The sequence below is a fragment of the Mchenga conophoros genome, linkage group LG7, assembly GCF_057382185.1.
Source record: "Mchenga conophoros isolate Kocher_MC1m ecotype Shallow Benthic linkage group LG7, M_conophoros_male_GT1.1, whole genome shotgun sequence".
In the NCBI taxonomy this organism is placed as follows: domain Eukaryota; kingdom Metazoa; phylum Chordata; class Actinopteri; order Cichliformes; family Cichlidae; genus Mchenga; species Mchenga conophoros.
In genome coordinates this window covers 38,906,163-38,925,152 of record NC_140532.1, presented here as the reverse complement: position 1 = coordinate 38,925,152, position 18,990 = coordinate 38,906,163, and the positions used below count along the sequence as shown (strand labels likewise).

Genomic DNA, 18,990 nt, shown 5'->3' with positions numbered 1-18,990 from the left:
ATGGATAACAACAATAATTAACGTTTTATTTTGATTAAAGACATTACTATTAATTTAGGCTACACAAATGTACGTATACAATAGTACTATGTATGTATGTATATATATATATATATATATATATATATATATATATATACAAAAAAACACCCAGCACGCCCCTGCGGGCGGTTTATCCTTCAAGCTCGGGTCCTCTACCAGAGGCCTGGGAGCTTGAGGGTCCTGCGCAGTATCTTAGCTGTTCCCAGGATTGCGCTCTTCTGGACAGAGATCTCCGATGTTTTTCCCGGGATCTGCTGGAGCCACTCGCCTAGCTTGGGAGTCACCGCACCTAGTGCTCCGATTACCACGGGGACCACCGTTACCTTCACCCTCCACATCCTCTCGAGCTCTTCTCTGAGCCCTTGGTATTTCTCCAGCTTCTCGTGTTCCTTCTTCCTGATATTGCTGTCATTCGGAACCGCTACATCGATCACTACGGCCGTCTTCTTCTGTTTGTCTACCACCACTATGTCCGGTTGGTTAGCCACCACCATTTTGTCCGTCTGTATCTGGAAGTCCCACAGGATCTTAGCTCGGTCATTCTCCACCACCCTTGGGGGCATCTCCCATTTTGACCTCGGGACTTCTAGGTTATACTCGGCACAGATGTTCCTGTACACTATGCCGGCCACTTGGTTATGGCGTTCCATGTATGCCTTGCCTGCTAGCATCTTGCACCCTGCTGTTATGTGCTGGATAGTCTCTGGGGCATCTTTACACAGCCTGCACCTGGGGTCTTGCCTGGTGTGATAGACCCCAGCCTCTATGGATCTTGTACTCAGAGCTTGTTCTTGTGCTGCCATGATTAGTGCCTCTGTGCTGTCTTTCAGTCCAGCTTTGTCCAGCCACTGGTAGGATTTCTGGATATCAGCCACCTCCTCTATCTGCCGGTGGTACATACCGTGCAGGGGCCTGTCCTTCCATGATGGTTCCTCGTCTCCCTCCTCTTTCTTGGGTTTCTGCTGCCTGAGGTATTCACTGAGCACTCGGTCAGTTGGGGCCATCTTCCCAATGTATTCTTGGATGTTCCTTGTCTCATCCTGGACTGTGGTGCTGACACTCACCAGTCCCCGGCCCCCTTCCTTCCGCTTAGCGTACAGCCTCAGGGTGCTGGACTTGGGGTGAAACCCTCCATGCATGGTCAGGAGCTTTCTTGTCTTTATGTCAGTGGCTTCTATCTCCTCCTTTGGCCAGCTTATTACCCCAGCAGGGTACCTGATCACGGGCAGGGCGTATGTGTTGATGGCCCGGATCTTGTTCTTACCATTCAGCTGACTCCTCAGGACTTGCCTGACCCTCTGCAGGTACTTGGTGGTTGCAGCCTTTCTAGCGGCCTCTTCATGGTTCCCATTCGCCTGCGGGATCCCCAGGTACTTGTAACTGTCCTCTATGTCTGCAATGTTGCAATATATATATATATATATATATATATATTATATATATATATATATATATATATATATATATATATATTTTTTTTTTTTTTTTTTTTTTTTTTTTTTTAGGGGTGCAACGATATTCGTATCGATATTGAACCGTTCGATACAGTGCTTTCGGTTCGGTACGCATATGTATCGAACAATACAACATTTGTAATTTATTTTATCAATTTTCCTTCTGACGAGGCTGTCTGTGTTGAGCGCTCAGTGAATCTGCGTTCGACTACTCCGCCTAGGCTGCACTGTCGAGCGCAGATCCACTGAGCGCTCAACACAGACAGCATAGTCAGAAGGAAGAGCGCAGGGCAAGCTAGCAAGACAGAAGTTAAGCTCTCCTTACAACATGGACCTCCCCCACCCTCATTCAGATCTGGCGTTTGGAATTATTTTGGTTTTCATGTGACGTATGACCCTGAAGGTAAGCGAGTCATGAACTAAAGTAAAACAGTATGTTGGATGTGCCATGCAATGCTCAATTACATGGGTGGGAGCTAGTGTGTTAGCGCAGTTAGCTCGTTAACGTGTTGGCCGTCTAGCCCCATGCACGGGGCGATCGGCGGTAGCTCGTTAACGGAGATTTGCCGTGTTGTGGCGTTAAGGTCATTTCAACGAGATTAACCTGAAAGCACTAGTGGGAACACAACGAATATGACTGCACATTTACGCCGACATCATCCTAGTGCAAAGACAAAAACAACAAGCATGCTACTAACTTTAGCCGAGTCATTTAGACAGCTGTTAGCACATGATTCTCCTTATGCTGCTGAGAATATAGCCCAGAAGAAGCGGATAGTATAGCTTTTATTTTGGAAAGAGACATTTCTCTGTAATAAACTCTCTTTTCCAAAGATGAGTGATTCCTCAATCAGATACAGGGCTTGCAATATCGCTAGCCCGACGTCCCGGAGCTAGCGATTTTTTCAGTCGGGGTACCAAAATCTATCTCTGCCCTGCCCGTCGGGCTATTGTAGGAAGGAAAAATATATGTCAATGCTTTTGCATTCTTTCAGAAATGTAGCTGGGTAATTATGTCATTGGCATCGGTGAGCCACTGTCAATATGTGACATATTGAAATCACGTTTGAATTTGCGCTTGTTTTTTTGCTTTCACTTTGCAATCGTGCGAACTGTGTATAGAGAGCGACAGCACTGATCTGTGAGTGATGATAATTTGTGCACCAATTCCTCTGACATCGTCTTATTAATCGTTAGCTTACTATGCAAACATGACAAGTGAAATCTCCCGCAGCAAGCTTAAACATGTGAGCGGTTGATCGCGCAGAGAATCGCTGACCGTTATGTGTGTGTGTGTAAAAGCAGCAGGATATATATTTTAGTTCTGCTGAGCCAAATAAGATAGGTCAGGGTGAAGAAGTGACAGCCAAAGAAAAGCTTACCACAAAACGGAGAAGTTATGACAAATCAGACTATAAGGCAAAAAGAAAGTGCAGCTTTATGGTTTCATGGACAAAAGAATTTCTGTGGCTGCAATATGACGAGCTAAATAACCAGGGCTGCACATAAGTGGTCCGCAGGTGCGCATTCGCTGTCAAAATAAAAAACACGCACAAGGGTTAGGGTTAAATTTAAAAACTGTACTTTTGAGTTAAAATATATATTTATAATTTTAATAAATGACAAATTAAAAAGGCATGAACATTTTTTTTGTATCGAAAAAATATCGAACCGTGACACCAAAGTATCGAACCGAACCGTGAATTTTGTGTATCGTTGCACCCCTAATATATATATATATATATATATATATATATATATATATATTAGTGCTATTGCGTTGTATTGTGCTGGCTCACAGAAATGACTCACTAAGACAACTAAATGGAACAGAGCCACTGGTAATATTATTAGTTCACCTGTGCTCTTCCCTCTATGATAAATCAGAATATCTCCTTTTGAAATGGCCTTTTATTCATTCAGATGAAAACACTTTCACAACAAACACAACCAGAACACCGCCCATAGCTATGACTGATGCAAGACTCAAACTAAAATTATTTCCCAAAACAACAAGAACACAAAAGTCCTCTGAGAATCACTGGTGTGCATGTATGACAAATGCTCGCTGGCAGCGCTGCAGTCTCGTCCAGCAGCTTGCTGAAGGCTACAGCAGCGTCGTTTCATGGCTCTCTTGTTACTGGGCTGTAAATTCAGCGGATGGCTCCTGTCTCTGAGTATTGATCCGCTCCGTCACCTTGAACCTCGGTATTGACACATGGGGCGACGCTGAGCAGGGAAAAACGGCAATTTACCGACCCTCAATTATGACATTCATAGATGATGTCACAACAGGGGCATGGGGCTTTGAAACTCGCAGACAGAGACACACGCACACATGAATACACAGTTCGTCAAGGGATTGAATCCATTTGTTTGAGCTTTGCGCACCAAAACACACACCAGCCAACCCTTTCTATCCTAAATAGCATTTAATGGCACCCTGTGTGCTTGTGTCTGATTTTATGTGTGTCTGCGCACATGTACACTATCTCTATTAGTGTGTGCATCACCTCTGACAGCCGTTCTAATGTCTGTTGTCCTTTCATTCCCCAGACAGATGGTTCACCGGACCATGTCATTAGCAGAATACAGTTGGCAATATGTCATATATTACATTAATAGTAAGATAGCGTGAGGCAAAACATTCTGTGCTCCCTGCTGACACCTCTACATGCGTCATCCAGACACATCAGGCACAAAACTACAAGTCATGTAATTACTACACAACAGTCAGGCACATTTTTAACGCCCTACATGAACCTTCAATTTTGTATTTGTTTGCAAATAATAATGACATTGTATTGAACTGTAGCCTAGAGCACCGTTAGTCAGATTTGTGACTGGGAAAATCTCTTTAGGGAAAATTAAAGAAGAAATTATGTCAATTTCCACAACAGTAACCATGAACAGGAGCTGCCTTGAGCAGTGATCACCACTGTTGTTCCACTGTGAGCTGAGGGTGCCAGAGTCATTGGAAGCTTATCCCTGATGCTGCAGAAGAAAACTGCAAACACAAAACAATGGCCTGGACTTTACATGAGAAGACAATTTATGAGTAAAATTAAGACTTTTAGAAATCATAGCTGATTGTTATCATAACTTTAAAGCTGTGATATATCAGTTATCAGTGCAAGAGTTGATTGGGACAGCGTCTCAGGAAAAGATAGGACACCCAGCTTATATTTGTTGTGATAGTGGTGATATTAAAGAACAATATTATAATAGTATTACTTGCAGTTTAGAGCTGACAAAGCATTACCAATATATGAGTTGGTTGACAAAAAAAGAACACATGAAACCTCAACATACAAGCTTTAGCATTTAGGCAAATGCAGAATTAGAAGTATAGCACTCACGTATGTGCTTTCAAATGAAAAAAAAAAAAGAGTGAATTGTTATTTGAGGCCATCCACTTATTATGATCTTTCAGTGACCCAACTTTGGGTCCTGACCCTCACATCAAGTACACCGCTATATTGCATTACAAATGGATTTCAAATTGAAGCCATATCAGATGTCACATATCTGATTCAGTAAGTAGTGGCCAGGGGCTGCCCAGCCATCGTTAATACTGTATTCACAATCCATTGATGAGATCATGAAAAACTGTGTATGTTTTTGTATGTATGTGTGTGTGTGTGTGTGTGTGTGTGTGTGTGTGTGTGTGTGTGTGTGTGTGTGTGTGTGTGTGTGTATAGCTGCCCTCCTAAGACTCACTCCTTCATGTACTGAAACTCATAAACACACACACACACAAAGAAATAGAGACACGCTCCTCCCCAGGGCCTGAGTGCTCTCTGTGTTGACCGCTGAGGATGTGGGTCAGAATAAGAGGGCAAAAACAGAAAGGGGCTCTTAACAGGACACACAGATGGGCCAGACTCACAAAGACATGCTCACATAAACACACATTCATATATACTCCCTGAGGTCAAGGTTCACCTGCAGAAGCTCTGGTCACTGTCCATCCATCAGTTTTATTACAGAGACAAAAAATGATATGCAGGGTATGAACTGATTTTATTTTTTTGTTTCTCTCCCTCTCAGTGGTACAGCCCACACTAGGTCAGCTAGTGAAAATGATCTATTGTATAAATAACTGTATGAAAAGTGCGGTCACTGTGACTGTTTGCATCTTGTTTGTTTGTTTTCTGAACCTTGAGCGGCCAATGGACAGTGGAGTACTAAGCTGTGATCTGACACTAGCTAGCTTGGATAGCAAGGTGCATTTGTAGTTATATGGGTGGATTACACAGGCACAAATACCTGCTAATTTGTGCTAACATTTATATTCACCAGACTCTTTCTTAGGCACACATTGCTAGTACAGGGTTGGGCCCCCTTTAGCCTTAAGAGCTATCTGAAGTCTTTCATGGCATAGATATGTAAACGTTACTGTACATTCCTCCAAGACTTTGGTGAATATTGGCATGGTAGCATCAAACAGCTGCTGCAGAAATATCAGCAGCACATCCATGATTTGAACCTCCTATTCAGCCTCATCCAAACGGTGCAGTCATCATAAGATGGGTACACTGTAGTCAGAAAGGGATAATGGTCAGCAACAATGCTCAGTGTGCCAAAAAAAAAAACTCCACACAACAATTACACCACCAGTAGCAGCACCACCACTGGAACCACAAAATTTATTCATTATGTTTTCTTTTGCCAAATTCTGAACCTACCACTGTCAGAGTAGAAATCAAAACTCGTCACACCAGACAGCATTTTTCATCTTCTATTGTCTATTTTTGGTGAGCCTGTAAAAATTCAAACTGATTACAGTTTATATGATACAACATCTACAGGTCCTCTTGACCATGTTTTACAGAGTTGCTGGAATGTGATTGGTTGATTAGATAGTGGTGTTGATGAGAAGTTGAGCAGATGTGTCTAATGAAGTGGAAGGTGGGTATACTTACTATACTATACTGACTATACTAACAGAATACTAGGATTTCCCTGCATAGACATCTTGGCATTCTGTTAGTACAATTATTTTATTCAGTAAATTATTCGTTCATTGATTTGTTCATGTTTTTTAGGCAGTAAACATGCTTTCTTCTTCTGTGACGTTGAGTATTTGATCAAAGGTCATCCATGAGGACTAACTCCTTTTTGGAGGCAGCCTCAGATGGCCATTTTAGGAATTTTTGGGAATTCTGTGTTAGCTTCATTTTTCAGTCTCTGAAGTTGCTGCCTGTATGTGTTTGGGTCATTACTCAAAAAAACGTAATGTATTACACATTATTCTTATTCTACGTTACTTAATTACTGGAATTTCTTCCACTACTCTTTTCATTACTCCGTAAAATATTCTGAAACATAATTACCAGTTAGCAGTATAAACCTTGGGCTTCAGTCGCACACACCAACAACCTAATGAGGACACATATGAACACAAAGTTGACAACACAAAGCAAAGATGAAACCCAGTCTAAAGAGATTTCAAAGCAATCACCACAGTGAAGCAGAGGCTTCAAGTTTGCTCATTTGTTACCTGTAAAAGTTCCAGTTCTGGCTGCTGGGCGGGTTCAGCATTCACTCAGCTTTACTATCACTCTGGGTTCTTGGCTAGCTTTGCGTTAGCATGCTGTCCGTGCAGATGTTTGAAAACAGACAAAGCTCTGTTAGCAGTATAACGCCTCTGTTTCTCTCCTGGACGTGTGTTGCACTTTACAGCATGTTCATGTCCTTTTGTGCAATAAAACATTTCCCTTTCTTCTACACATGAACTGTAATTAGCTGACTGTTGCACAAGTACACAGGAAGAAAAAAGGACTGTTTGATTTGCTTTGTCTTTCGATCCAAGCGGCATGCAGATAACTGAAGACCACTGAAGAAATATCAAATTAGTGATTACTGAAGTAAGTACAGTAACATGTTACATTACTGTATTGCTGAAAACTGTAATGAGATTATACATTAACACGTTACTTTGTACTTTGTGCTATTTGTATCCTGTACAAGTTTGTCATTTTCTCCCCAAGGGCATTTACTGCATATCAGAGAGAACTGAGCCTTGTTTCCCCCGCACATAGACCGTATGTAAAATATTTCTGGAGCAACACATGCACAGTCCTCAATAAAGAACGAAATAAGATGAGCGTACAGTCAAAACTGTAACTTTTCACATGACTATCACTTTGCACTTCTGACAGAATTCATGCGCCACAGTTCAGAGCGAAGTCTCTGTGTGTTACTGTGTGTGCGTATGTCTGTCTCCCCTATTTCTCAATGTTTTCCCATGGGAGAATGGCAGCCATTTTGTCCTGTCACTCCTCCATGCTTTTTTTCCCCTCTTTGCCTGTCCAATAATGACAGTTTAATTTGCCAGCCAATTACACCTGAGCGGTATTTAAATGAGCCAATAAGGACCTCTGACAGCATGACTTGTTGCTCTAGTTAGTACTCAGACGCAGAGGTCGATTTACTCTCCGACTCACAGAGTGATACTGTTTGCACTGTTTGGAGGCTTGCGTTTATCAAATTGATACTGTTTTATTCTTAAAAATGAGATGAATTGCTTTTTTTAAATAAACGTTTTGTTGATTGTTTTGTTTTTACAGTTATGTCATAGTTTTGGTTTGCTGAAAATTAGAGAAGAAAATAGTGTATAGGAAAGAAGCAAGGCACGGTGAAACCAAAAGGCTAAGGGATGGGCAGGGGTTGATCCTAATCCTCTCTTGCCGTGTGTGTAAATAATTTCTAAGCGTCTTATCCTGCTCATTTATATAATGGTGGACTAAAGCCCTGGGTTTGCTTCTGGAGGCCTGAGATATATTCAAACAATCCTGCCTATACCTCTGAGTGATGACCCAATTCTAGGGGTACATTTACACAACATGTGTAATGGTATCTAAATGTGTACCTGTACAATGTGTATCTACCTGGTATACAAGTGACTTTGCAGTCACCACTCTATATGTCTATGTGTGTCTGCACTCCTTGATTAAACAGCTGTTTTAATCTACTTCCTGCCTTCCTTGGGTCCTCCGCCACCCCTGCTGACCATACAATAACTGTAACTGTGCTTTTTAATACCGAGTGATGGTAAGTAAAAATAACCAGAGTCAAATATCTTCAGATTAAATACATCTTTTACAGTCTGCCTTTATCCTGCTGTGGTGCTTTAAGCTGTCCACATATACACACCAACGTGGCCATGAATTCACACACGCCGAGTGCATACACCCATAATCGACTGTGGAAATACCATACTTAAAAATATTAAATGTAGTCAGAAGCCTTTATAAATTGCACTTTTAAATATGTGACCTGACCTGAGAGTCCTTTTGGCACCCTGAAAAAATTACTCTGCTTGATGAGAATGTGACAGCATTAAATGATCAAACTAAAAACAGGGCGAACCTGTTACAGTAATGACTCTATGGTTTTGGCCAAAAGCAAAGGACTACTATTTTGAGAGTTGCAGATTTAATTACCCACAAGATGAGGAGTTTGACTCTTACTTAATATACAGTACAGTGTGCAAAAGCCTTGAGCCACGCCTCCCGTCTTTATGTTTTTCTAGGAAAATTTAAAATGGGTCCAGCAATTTATTGAGATGTGCCAACATACATGGAAATACTGTATAAAAACCAAAAACAGAGTTTGTACAATCTGGAAAGTCAATTTGGTGATGAGGTACTCCCACATTTATTCTTGAATACATCCTGAACTCTCTTAGGCAAGCTTCTTTTTTAATATCTCTAGTCGTCTAAAGTTGTCTTTGGGAATAGTTCTCCAGGCTTCTTAAAGGACATTTAAAGCTCTAACTTGGATGTTATCTGCCTTTAATTCCCTTCTCAGTCAAGAGGATCCATGCTTTCATTGAGGTCTGGGCTGTTTGAAAGAGGTCCACTGTGCGTTTGTGTGTTTTTTCTTTCTCTCCAGGTATACTTTTACTGCATTGGTGGTTTGTTTGAGATTATTGTCATACTACAAAATGAAGCTGTTACTAATGAAATGCCACCGCTGGCTGACATTCAGCCCCAAACTATTACAGAGCCTCCCAAGCAAACTCACTGTTGTACGTTTCTCTTGACATACAAAAACTTCCAAATTAAGTTCTCACTAAGAACTGTTTCCACTGATTTTAAATAATTTTTAAGACTGTCACCTCTTCTTTTGTTCACTTTGTCCAGTTTCCTCTGTATTTTTTAAGCATGCTGAGATATGCCAAGTTTTTGATTAATAGTCCCTTTGGTATTATGTTATGTTTGTCATTCTGTGATGGGAACAAACTATGCACGTTTGCAACTGGCGTCTAGTAATAAAATGCCTAAAGGTACAACTGAAATCTTTTCTTTTCCAGGTTGTGTGTTAAGTGTAGACTTAGACTTCAACTATTGCTCAAGATCACTTCATAAAATTCTTAGGCTTAGTGTTTGTTGTTTTGATTCATCTAAACTTGAAGCAATCGTAGTAAATTACTCACAGTCTTTAAATTAAAAAAAATGGAGATAAGACGTTAAGAAGCAAATAAAAAATTATAGAAATGGGTAAACAGATGAAAGAGACGGTGGGGAAATCACATGGTTTGTGTTTGATCTGTTTGTTAATTATTTCTCTCGTTAATTTTCTTTTGTATTTAGATCCTTGGTTAATACTGTTCATTTGAGATTCCTGCCAATAAAGGATGGAACGGACTCAAGAAGTGTGATGAGAGAAAAAGAGCAAGATGAGAAAGAGAGAAAGATTAATTATACAGATGCAGAGGAGAAAAACGTGAGAATGATACAGGGCGATTTTGGCAGTGGTCCAGTCATCATGCTAGGTAAATGATTTGAGTTGCTTATCAAATTGAGGGTTAAAGACTGGTAGCCATAGAGGAAAGCAGCACGCACAGATTGCTGTTCGGTAATGACATTTAGACAATTCAGATTCAGGAACACAAAAAAAATGAACACAGACACACAGACCCACACACATACCTGGATCAAAGCATGCTGAGCTTTCCCAAGAGCAAGTACAACCCTGCTGTGAAACTGACAGCATCCTTCATTAACTCCATCACACACTTTGTACATGCCCATCCTTCTTTATGTCATAGACACATTTATAGGAAGGGGAAAGGGTGAGAAGAAAGGAGAATTAGTAGACAGGCCAAGATAAAAATGTTAGAGGTGAAGAAATTCATGTGAGAGAAAAGAGGACTATATAAGGATGAGAGGGAAGGGAAGAAGGCAATAAGGGTAACAAGAAAAATTGGATTAGAGGAAAAAACTGAAATGAATACACCAGATTAAAGGGGTGAAGCAAAGAAGTATGGAAAAGTAAGAACAGGTAGTGAGAAAGGAGGAAGCTGCGACAGAGAAACGCCAAAATGAGAAAAATTCATAAGGAATTGAAAATAAAGTAGTTGAAAGGAAAGGGTGAAAAGAAGGGAAAATGTATAATGGAAAGGAGGAAAGGAGGAAAAGAGATGATGGAAAGATGTGAGACAAAGTGATGAGCTAAGACCAAATAAAAGAAAGGAGGAAAAAAGAAAAAAGAAAGAAATCATGAAAATAGGAGAAGATAATCAATAGGACAGAGGATAACATAAAAACAAAAAAGGAAAAGAAACCAGAGCAGGAAGAAGACTGGCCAATATGAAAGAGTACATCAAACGTCTCTTCATTGTTTGTGCTCCATCTGTGTTGCCGTGAACAAAACGGGCATCAGCAGCTCAGTTAGTTAGTTAGTTAGTTAGCAAGGGATTCGGTGAATACTTAGGCCCCAATTATCCACTAAATCTGCCTCTCTCTCTAAATGAGATTATTGCCACATACAGAAGCTGTGGCTCCCATTGGGTTCCATTAACTTTGATTACTTCTCATTATTTACTTACAGCTCTGCCGCTGTTATTGCTTTCACTCTCACACAAATACCAAAAGATGAGGCGAGGGGGGGGCAGCGATGTAAACAGGGAACCACACAGACAGAATTATATGAAAACACATGTAAAGACTGAGGGAGCTGCACTTAATGAAAGCACAAAGAGAAAGTAATGAAGAGTTAAATGACATGGTGTGAAGAGACATAGTGAGAGAAATGCAAAGTTCAGAGGAAAGGCAATGTGCACAAAGAAAAAAAGGCTGCAGAGAAGGAAAAAGAAGGTGAGAAAAGAGTCGAAAGACGTGCGTGCCAATGAAAATAAGGTGAGAGAATGAAAATAAAAGGATGAAAGAATAGAATAAATGACACAGAGTTACACAACTGGACAAAGACAGCCTTCAACACTGTAATAAGCATTTAATTACATTGCATACGCACTGCTAATGCAGTTTTTTGGGAGAATAGCGTCAAACAAAGGAAGAAGTAGTTAAAACATAACAGAGACAATGAAGAGGACGTTAATATCCAGGGAAATGCAAAAGATGGGAAAAGAGGACAAGAGAACAAACAAAAAAGAAGGAAAACAAAGTTCCTTCATAAAAACTGAAAAGTCATTACTCAGTTAGGCCCTAGTCAAACAGGCCTAGCCACTGCTGGCAACCACTGGTCGCTAGGAAGAAATTAGTATTCCCCGTCTGGTTGCAAGTTTCCCATCCTGTTTCCCGATAATAATAATTCCCAACTATGACGTTTGTAACTAAGGCACTTAAAACTCCCCATCACTTAACCATAGACAAGACACCAGAGAAAAAATTGCATTATTTGTACAGAAGAGCTCCGTGAGCCGCTCTATATGTGAGTGAAGTTTTTGCCAGATTATTTTATAAGTGAGCTTCTAAGAAAAATCTTCCTTTTTTCCACTTTTTTTTCTCAGTGCTCATGTGGGTTTTTAAAAGAATAATGGCATCTGGAACAGATGCTGCTCATTTGGACTGGAAGGCAGTGAAGAACACTGTGTTTTGTCATTATGTTTAGAGAGGTTGTTGGTAATAAAATGAGAAGGAGAAGTGCATCGCATGCGTGTTCATTTTAGATCAGATTAGATTTGATCAGATTACAATTTAAATGAACTACATTTGATCCCTGTGGGAAAGCAGAATTGGTTGGTAAATGGAGTGGAAGAGAAGAGACAATATGTGCACATTTTATTGTATTATTTGTATAATAATAACAATGTGTCTTGCTGTAATTTGATGATCTCCTGAGTAAAAGGTCTGACTTTTATTTTATTTATATATTTTATTTTACATTTATTCAAGGTGGAGATGGCAGAGAGAATGCAAAAACAAAAGAAAACTGAGAGCGAGGCAGAGAGGAATTTAGTCAAACCCTAAACTGCCCACCCCCCCGTTTTTTGTTTTTTTTTTTTGACAAGAAAATAACACTCGTGTTTTAAAGAGGAGCCCTCTCTACATAATAACCTCTGCCTCAAACATTTACTGTAGTGGAAAAAGAAGTTTGCGTGGTGGCTGGAGAGCTATTCACTTGTTTTGAGGCCTTGCCCAGCGCTTACGGCACAGTCTAATGTCGTGCACCAAGCTGCTATATAGGCCAAATAACCACAACATGAGTGTATGCAAATGTACTTTGGCGTTGTGAATGTGTGAAGTCTATTGCCACATCAGCATCTTGGGATCACAGCTGTTTTGCCTCTGAACTTTCTGATGGTGAAAAGAGAGAACACTAGATAAAAAGCCAGGAAGGGGCGGGGGAGAAAAAGAGCAAAGAGAGAACTCAGCTCTAAGGCCTAATTTCACCGACATTGTCCCTCGCCTAATTGCAAAATCCCTCTGTCTCTCTTTCCCTCCCTGTCGTGCGGCTCTGTGGCGCTCCAAGGTAAAAAAGAAGTCGGGTTCTAATTTCATTTTGGTTTGTCTTAGGACAACTCTTAGATGTTTAATTCTATCCCAATTTCATGTAATCAGGCGAAAGGCTTCCCCAGAGGGAGGGCATCACAGGCCAAGGCCAGGCATGTGCTATTTGCAAATGTAATTGGTTCACCTTTATTCTGCTCTCTGTGATGTTCGGGCTGCCTTTTCTCTCACTCATTTGTTCCCTATTATCTTCACATCCTCCTTTCTCTTTCCATCTTTTCCAGTAGTCTCGTATTCTCCATTTCTTCCCATCTCCTTCTTTTCCTACCCCCCCGTTCCTCCCCTCTAGGCAAACACCAGTGTGGTTGTTATTGTGATTTCATATTTTCTTCTCATCCCTGCCTCTGCAGCCTCTGGACATTGACTACAAAATCCATTATCATTTGTATATTTTAATTATGCAAATGAGGATAGCTCAGCTGGCCTGTTGGAGGCTGCAGGGGAGAAAGCAGGAACTCCATTGCGGGTGATTACAATTCATCCGCTCGTCTCGCTTTAATTGTAACAAGCTAATTACCTTGTTTCCATTTAGTTTGAACAATGCCGAAAAGAAAAGGGAACATTGATAGCTTTGGCTAACTTACTTGGTAAAGCTAGCTGACAGGCGTGGAAAGGCTAGAGAGAGGAAGGGGAAAGAGGAAGCAAAGGAAGACAAAAAGATAGGAAGGAAGACACTGAAACTATTCTTAGCATGTTCTGAAATGTCAAAAAAAGCTGAATTTTTCTGCATTTCTTTGGCAAGCACCAATAATATTTCTACTAATACACACAGGTTTGTGCCCCAATTTTGTACTGTAGAGGGAAATTGTACTAAACTGTTACTAATTAGCAATGCAAAAATACAATCAATGGAGTTTTACAACCAAGCGTGTAAGCATTAGCTACTACCTTTGGACTCCAACCTTTTTTCCAACATCTGGCTTAAACAAAAAAGTCTTTACAGCCAAAATCCTAAAATGACAGTATCAAAATGCCAGTCCTCAAACCAATAGGTGACATCATACTGGATCCCTCTATGGCTGACATAATGGTGTCAGTCTCTGGCCACATGTTAAAGCGATAAGAGGTTTTCTCATCTTAAACAAATAGCTAAATGATGAAAAAAAAGTGATAGCTGATTACTTCTAAACACTATGTTATGAAAGAGTCTTGATTTTCCTAACTGATTAAAATGTACACAGGTAAAAATGATACTAGATGGTAGTACATATGTGTTCAGATATTCTCTTGCTCTTTTATGTTTAGGCATATTTCTTTAAATTGTAAAATGTACACCATCTCACAAAGAAAGCTTGTCTCCTGAGAAAAAGTTGGGTTTTTGTTGTTGTTGTTGTTGTTGTTGTTGTTTAAGTTCCCTCATTACAGATATCAAAGACTATCATCTTGGACTTTCATAGGTTTAAAATCCTTCTGATGCCAAGCTTGCCAGAGGTGCTCAGTTTCGTATTCACTCTGTTCAGAGGTTTGTCACTGAAATGAGTCCAGGGCTTCTGGGGATCAAGACCAGGCCTCAACTGAACAAGATCTCATTATCTCTCCCTCACACAGACCCATGCGTACACATACAAAGGCACAGACTGTAACGCGTTTATGTATTCACACATGCACACACCTTGTCATGCCACACTGAGCAGCATGTCACAGTGAGGGACCATGTATGTATGTCACCGTGAACAAGATACTGAAGTATATCGCATATTTAATTGAGATTATATATTCTGCTAAAGGAGCTCAATTTGTTCTTACACTGTGTCTCTTACACACACAAACACACACACACATTTGCACTACAGGTGAAAATGTAGATTGGTATACTTGCAACCACAAGTAAATGAACCTGAACACACTTATCTGGAGAGACTTGTTTCCTCTAATTACTAATGGGCACTCCCATGCACGAACAACCAGCATGACTCTTAGAGATGTAGGGAAACACCTGTACGTGCACATCCACATCTATACACTCAGTATTCACCTTTTCTGCTGTCTCTACCAGGCACACTGGCATACTCCTCACCGACTCCCACATTCTCCATGCCCACCTACTTTGCAGTGCCATCAGGGAGAGATTTGAAAGGTATTTGAAACTGTCTTCCTTAATCATTTCCCGGATCCCGCAGGACACTGCGTGACGCGATGGAGGAAGGACTAGGAGAAGAGGAGGAAGAACGAGAGGAGAGAAAGTGATGCCAGACATCAGTCAAGCCTTCTCTAAGGGTTCAAGAGGAACGCCCACTGACACAGTTGAGTGATTGAGTGAGTGAGTGAGTCTATTATTGACCAGAAAAATGTAATGTTTTGCACATTTCTAAAGGGAAAGAATTATGAGTTCAAAATATTTTTAACATCAGTCCTAATCCTTTTGCAATGAGAAATAAGCCAGGCCATAAACCCCCTTTCAGCCATCACCTCCATCTCCTCCAGTTCTGTAACACAACTAATTATATTTCAAATAGATAACGCATCCTGTTGTGGGAAGCTGAATTTACTCCATGACCATTAAAAATTTAATAATTCATGCTTTTTGTTCACCTTGGTATACCTCCTCCTGATTTATTGTTCTTCAGGCACATTTCAGCCAAACACTCAAACAGGCCCTCATTGATCCAAAGTAATTATAACACACGCCAAGTGACCTCCCCGTGTAATTTCAAGATTATAAGCTTGAGGAAAAAGTTTTCAAAATGAAGCCCTCCCTTTGTGGTGCATCGTGGTGAGAGTGGAGGAGAATTTGCATCCAGGTGACCATTCGTCCATTTTCTTAACCGCTTCTTCAATTTGTGGGTGCGGGAGAGGTGGAGCGGTCATACACCCTACACAGGTTGCCAGTCTATCACAGGGCTAACACACGGAAAAAGAAATATGTGAAGATATTTAGAATCACCAGTTAATCTAACGTGCATGTCTTTAGACCGTGGGTGGGCAGCACACAGGCACATCAGATAAATTAGAATTTTAATTGTCATTATACAACAAGAACAAGGAAATTGTACGCAGTCCCATTCAGTGAAAAGAAAACAATGTAAATTTCACATTAAACATGTTTTCTAAATAAGGGGAAAAAAGGAAAGAGTTTGAAGCTGGTCAGTAGATTTGAGCCCAGGACATTTCTGCCAAACATCACACCACCCACCATCCCTGTGAGCTTTCAACCTTTATCAAGAGGACTTTTGTTAGGGCCACTTTTGTGGTTCAGAAACTTCATTAAAAACAAACAAAAATAAAGACAGAAAAAAGTATACTGGTACATCCCCAGATGGGTGTCTGGGTGCTTTTTGGCATATGGACTTCACTGGCACTGAAGGAGCTGTGAATCGGGGTAAAGAAAATTGAATTCTCTATTTACCAACCTTTTCTGAATCTCTCACTTGTTGAGCTTTGGGAAGTCACTAAAGAAATATGATCACTCAATTACTTTCACAGGATGTCTGGGCCTAGCTTAAGACAGAGTATGAAGCTGGGTCGGCTGATCCAGTGTAATCACAGAGCATGCATTCTTCTTAAATATGTCAGACATTTTGGGCTTGCTTGTTTTATTTTTTATTATTTTTAATGCATTTCCTATATTCTGGAAAAAAAATGAAGCTTGTAACTATGCTACAACTACTGTTAACAACTGTTTGAAATGAACATACAATGTTTAGAAAATTTATCAGTTGCCAGCAGATGAGCTGAACATGTACTATAATATATGTCACAAAGGGATGAAGCTATAATAGACACCAGGACCAGAGGCGAGGTTAATGGGTTGCTAGACTGAATACTGGTTTCCCCTATTAACTATTTAAACACTGAAAATCAAATACTGCAATCCAAACCTGAACACCATTTATGAACGGAAACTGCCAATTTACTAATCAAATCAAATGTGAAATACCAAACCAGGAAAATATTGCTTCTGTATTTTTTTTTTTAAATGAGGAGAATAAAGGAGAGATTATTTACATCTTGGAAGATCAGGGAGTATGTTTGACTATAAAACCCTGCATGGTCTATACAAACCTCTGATGCTCTCATGATCCTCAATCACTTCAACATGCAGATGTCATACTAAAAGTTAGAGAAGATGTAAATACCAAATAGTCTGTGCAGAGATGGAAATAGAGAGCATGTATTATCCTTGGCAAACAGAAAGCCATCACAGCCAGTAAAGCAGTTAGTGACTTGATGCCTATTTGACCTGAATAAAAGTTTTAACTGTAAAACACCATATGTCTAAATCTGCTGTCATCTTTAAAAAAAACCCCACATTTACTGACATTTTTCATACACAAGTGTCAGTGCTGTTACAGTGTTTGGACAGTTGTTTGAAAACTACGAGTTATTAATTACACATTATTCACTAGACTGGCTGCTTGTAAAGCAAAATAATACCTTACCCATTTTCTCCACTAATAGAATTGGATTAAGTCATGAGTTCAAACAGAGGACTCGTCTCTGTTTTTAGGCGTGCACTATGCGTGGGTGTTTATAAATTGAGGGCAAAGCACTGTGGGCAGCAAAAACACTTATTAATGAGGCAGTATATTACTCTCAGATATATTAATCAACTGAGAAATAATCAGGAATGAAATCTTTGTCATTTAATTAATAAGGTTTTGATTAGTTGCAGTTAATGTTACAATGCTGCATCAACATATTAACTAGATTCAAGGTGTGATATTATTAGATGCTGGGCTACATTTGCACACTCTGCATAGTGTGCATGATGTGCAACACACATGAAAGTAAAGCTCAGGAAAATATTTGGCCTCTGGCTGAGGATGAACTACAGACTGTACAAGCGTGTCATGTATAAAAAAGACAGGTGCGACAAGAAGGATTTGTCAGTCGTTTAAGGTTGAAAGATGCAGAAAAAAAAGTCGTTGTCATGCAGCAGTTTAGGCATCACTTGGGAAATTATATTTTCTGACAATTCTTTAATGGTTCAGGCTTTAAAGGGTTACATCTAATAAGCAAAGTCATAGATAAAATTGGGATCTTGCGGTGATCAGTGGCTGAGTAGACGAATTGGTTCCTCTAAATATCCCTAATCCAAAGGATAATCTGTAAATCCAACGTGAAACTTTTTGAATGCTCCTCATTTTAGAACTAAGCAAGAAATAAAGACGTGAAGATTGTTTCATTTTCAAAGTTCTGATCTGTGTAAGACTGACATCATTTTGGGATTTACACTTTTCACTTAGAAAAATCAACAATATTGTATTTTCTGACTGTTACATCCAGGTTACCTATTTTATTTTTATAGGCTCATACCAGCATCTCTTCAACTAGAGCACCACAATTGTATAGTTATCAACTCAGAACGCTACTACAGTGAACTACTTACCGTATCAGCATCCCTGTAATGCTTTTAAAGGCTAAACTGAGTGTATGTACTTTAGGTTTCAAGTGACTTTCAAAGGTTTATTGTAGTTAATCTGTGTCTCAATAAGACTGACCATAAGTCTTGTACTTAGCATTCAGCACACATCAGCTTAATAATATTAATTCAGGTTAGATTTATTTATTTATTCAGCTTTATTCAACTTAATAAACAAGTTCAGCGCACAAGGTTCAGCTGGACACTCTCCGGCGAATCTGGTGAACTGAACTGTTGATGCTTCTCAGGATCATACCTAAATATTTTTTTTGTTAATGGACATGGTTTAAAACAACTTGTTGAGCAGCTTAAATACTTAGGCTTTCTTACACACAAATAAATTGCATAAGAATTGCAAAGGGAAGAGCGGCAT

The 18,990-nt window shown here is 39.9% G+C and overlaps 1 protein-coding gene across 1 annotated transcript in view; it reads left to right on the top strand.

Moving 5' to 3' along the window:
• Positions 1-18,990, top strand: part of skor2 (SKI family transcriptional corepressor 2) — a 104,216-nt gene that overhangs the window by 60,544 nt on the left and 24,682 nt on the right. The window contains exon 3 of the mRNA XM_085279182.1: positions 15,376-15,498. The gene's annotated coding sequence lies outside the window, so the exon portion shown is untranslated. The remainder of the gene's footprint in view (positions 1-15,375; positions 15,499-18,990) is intronic.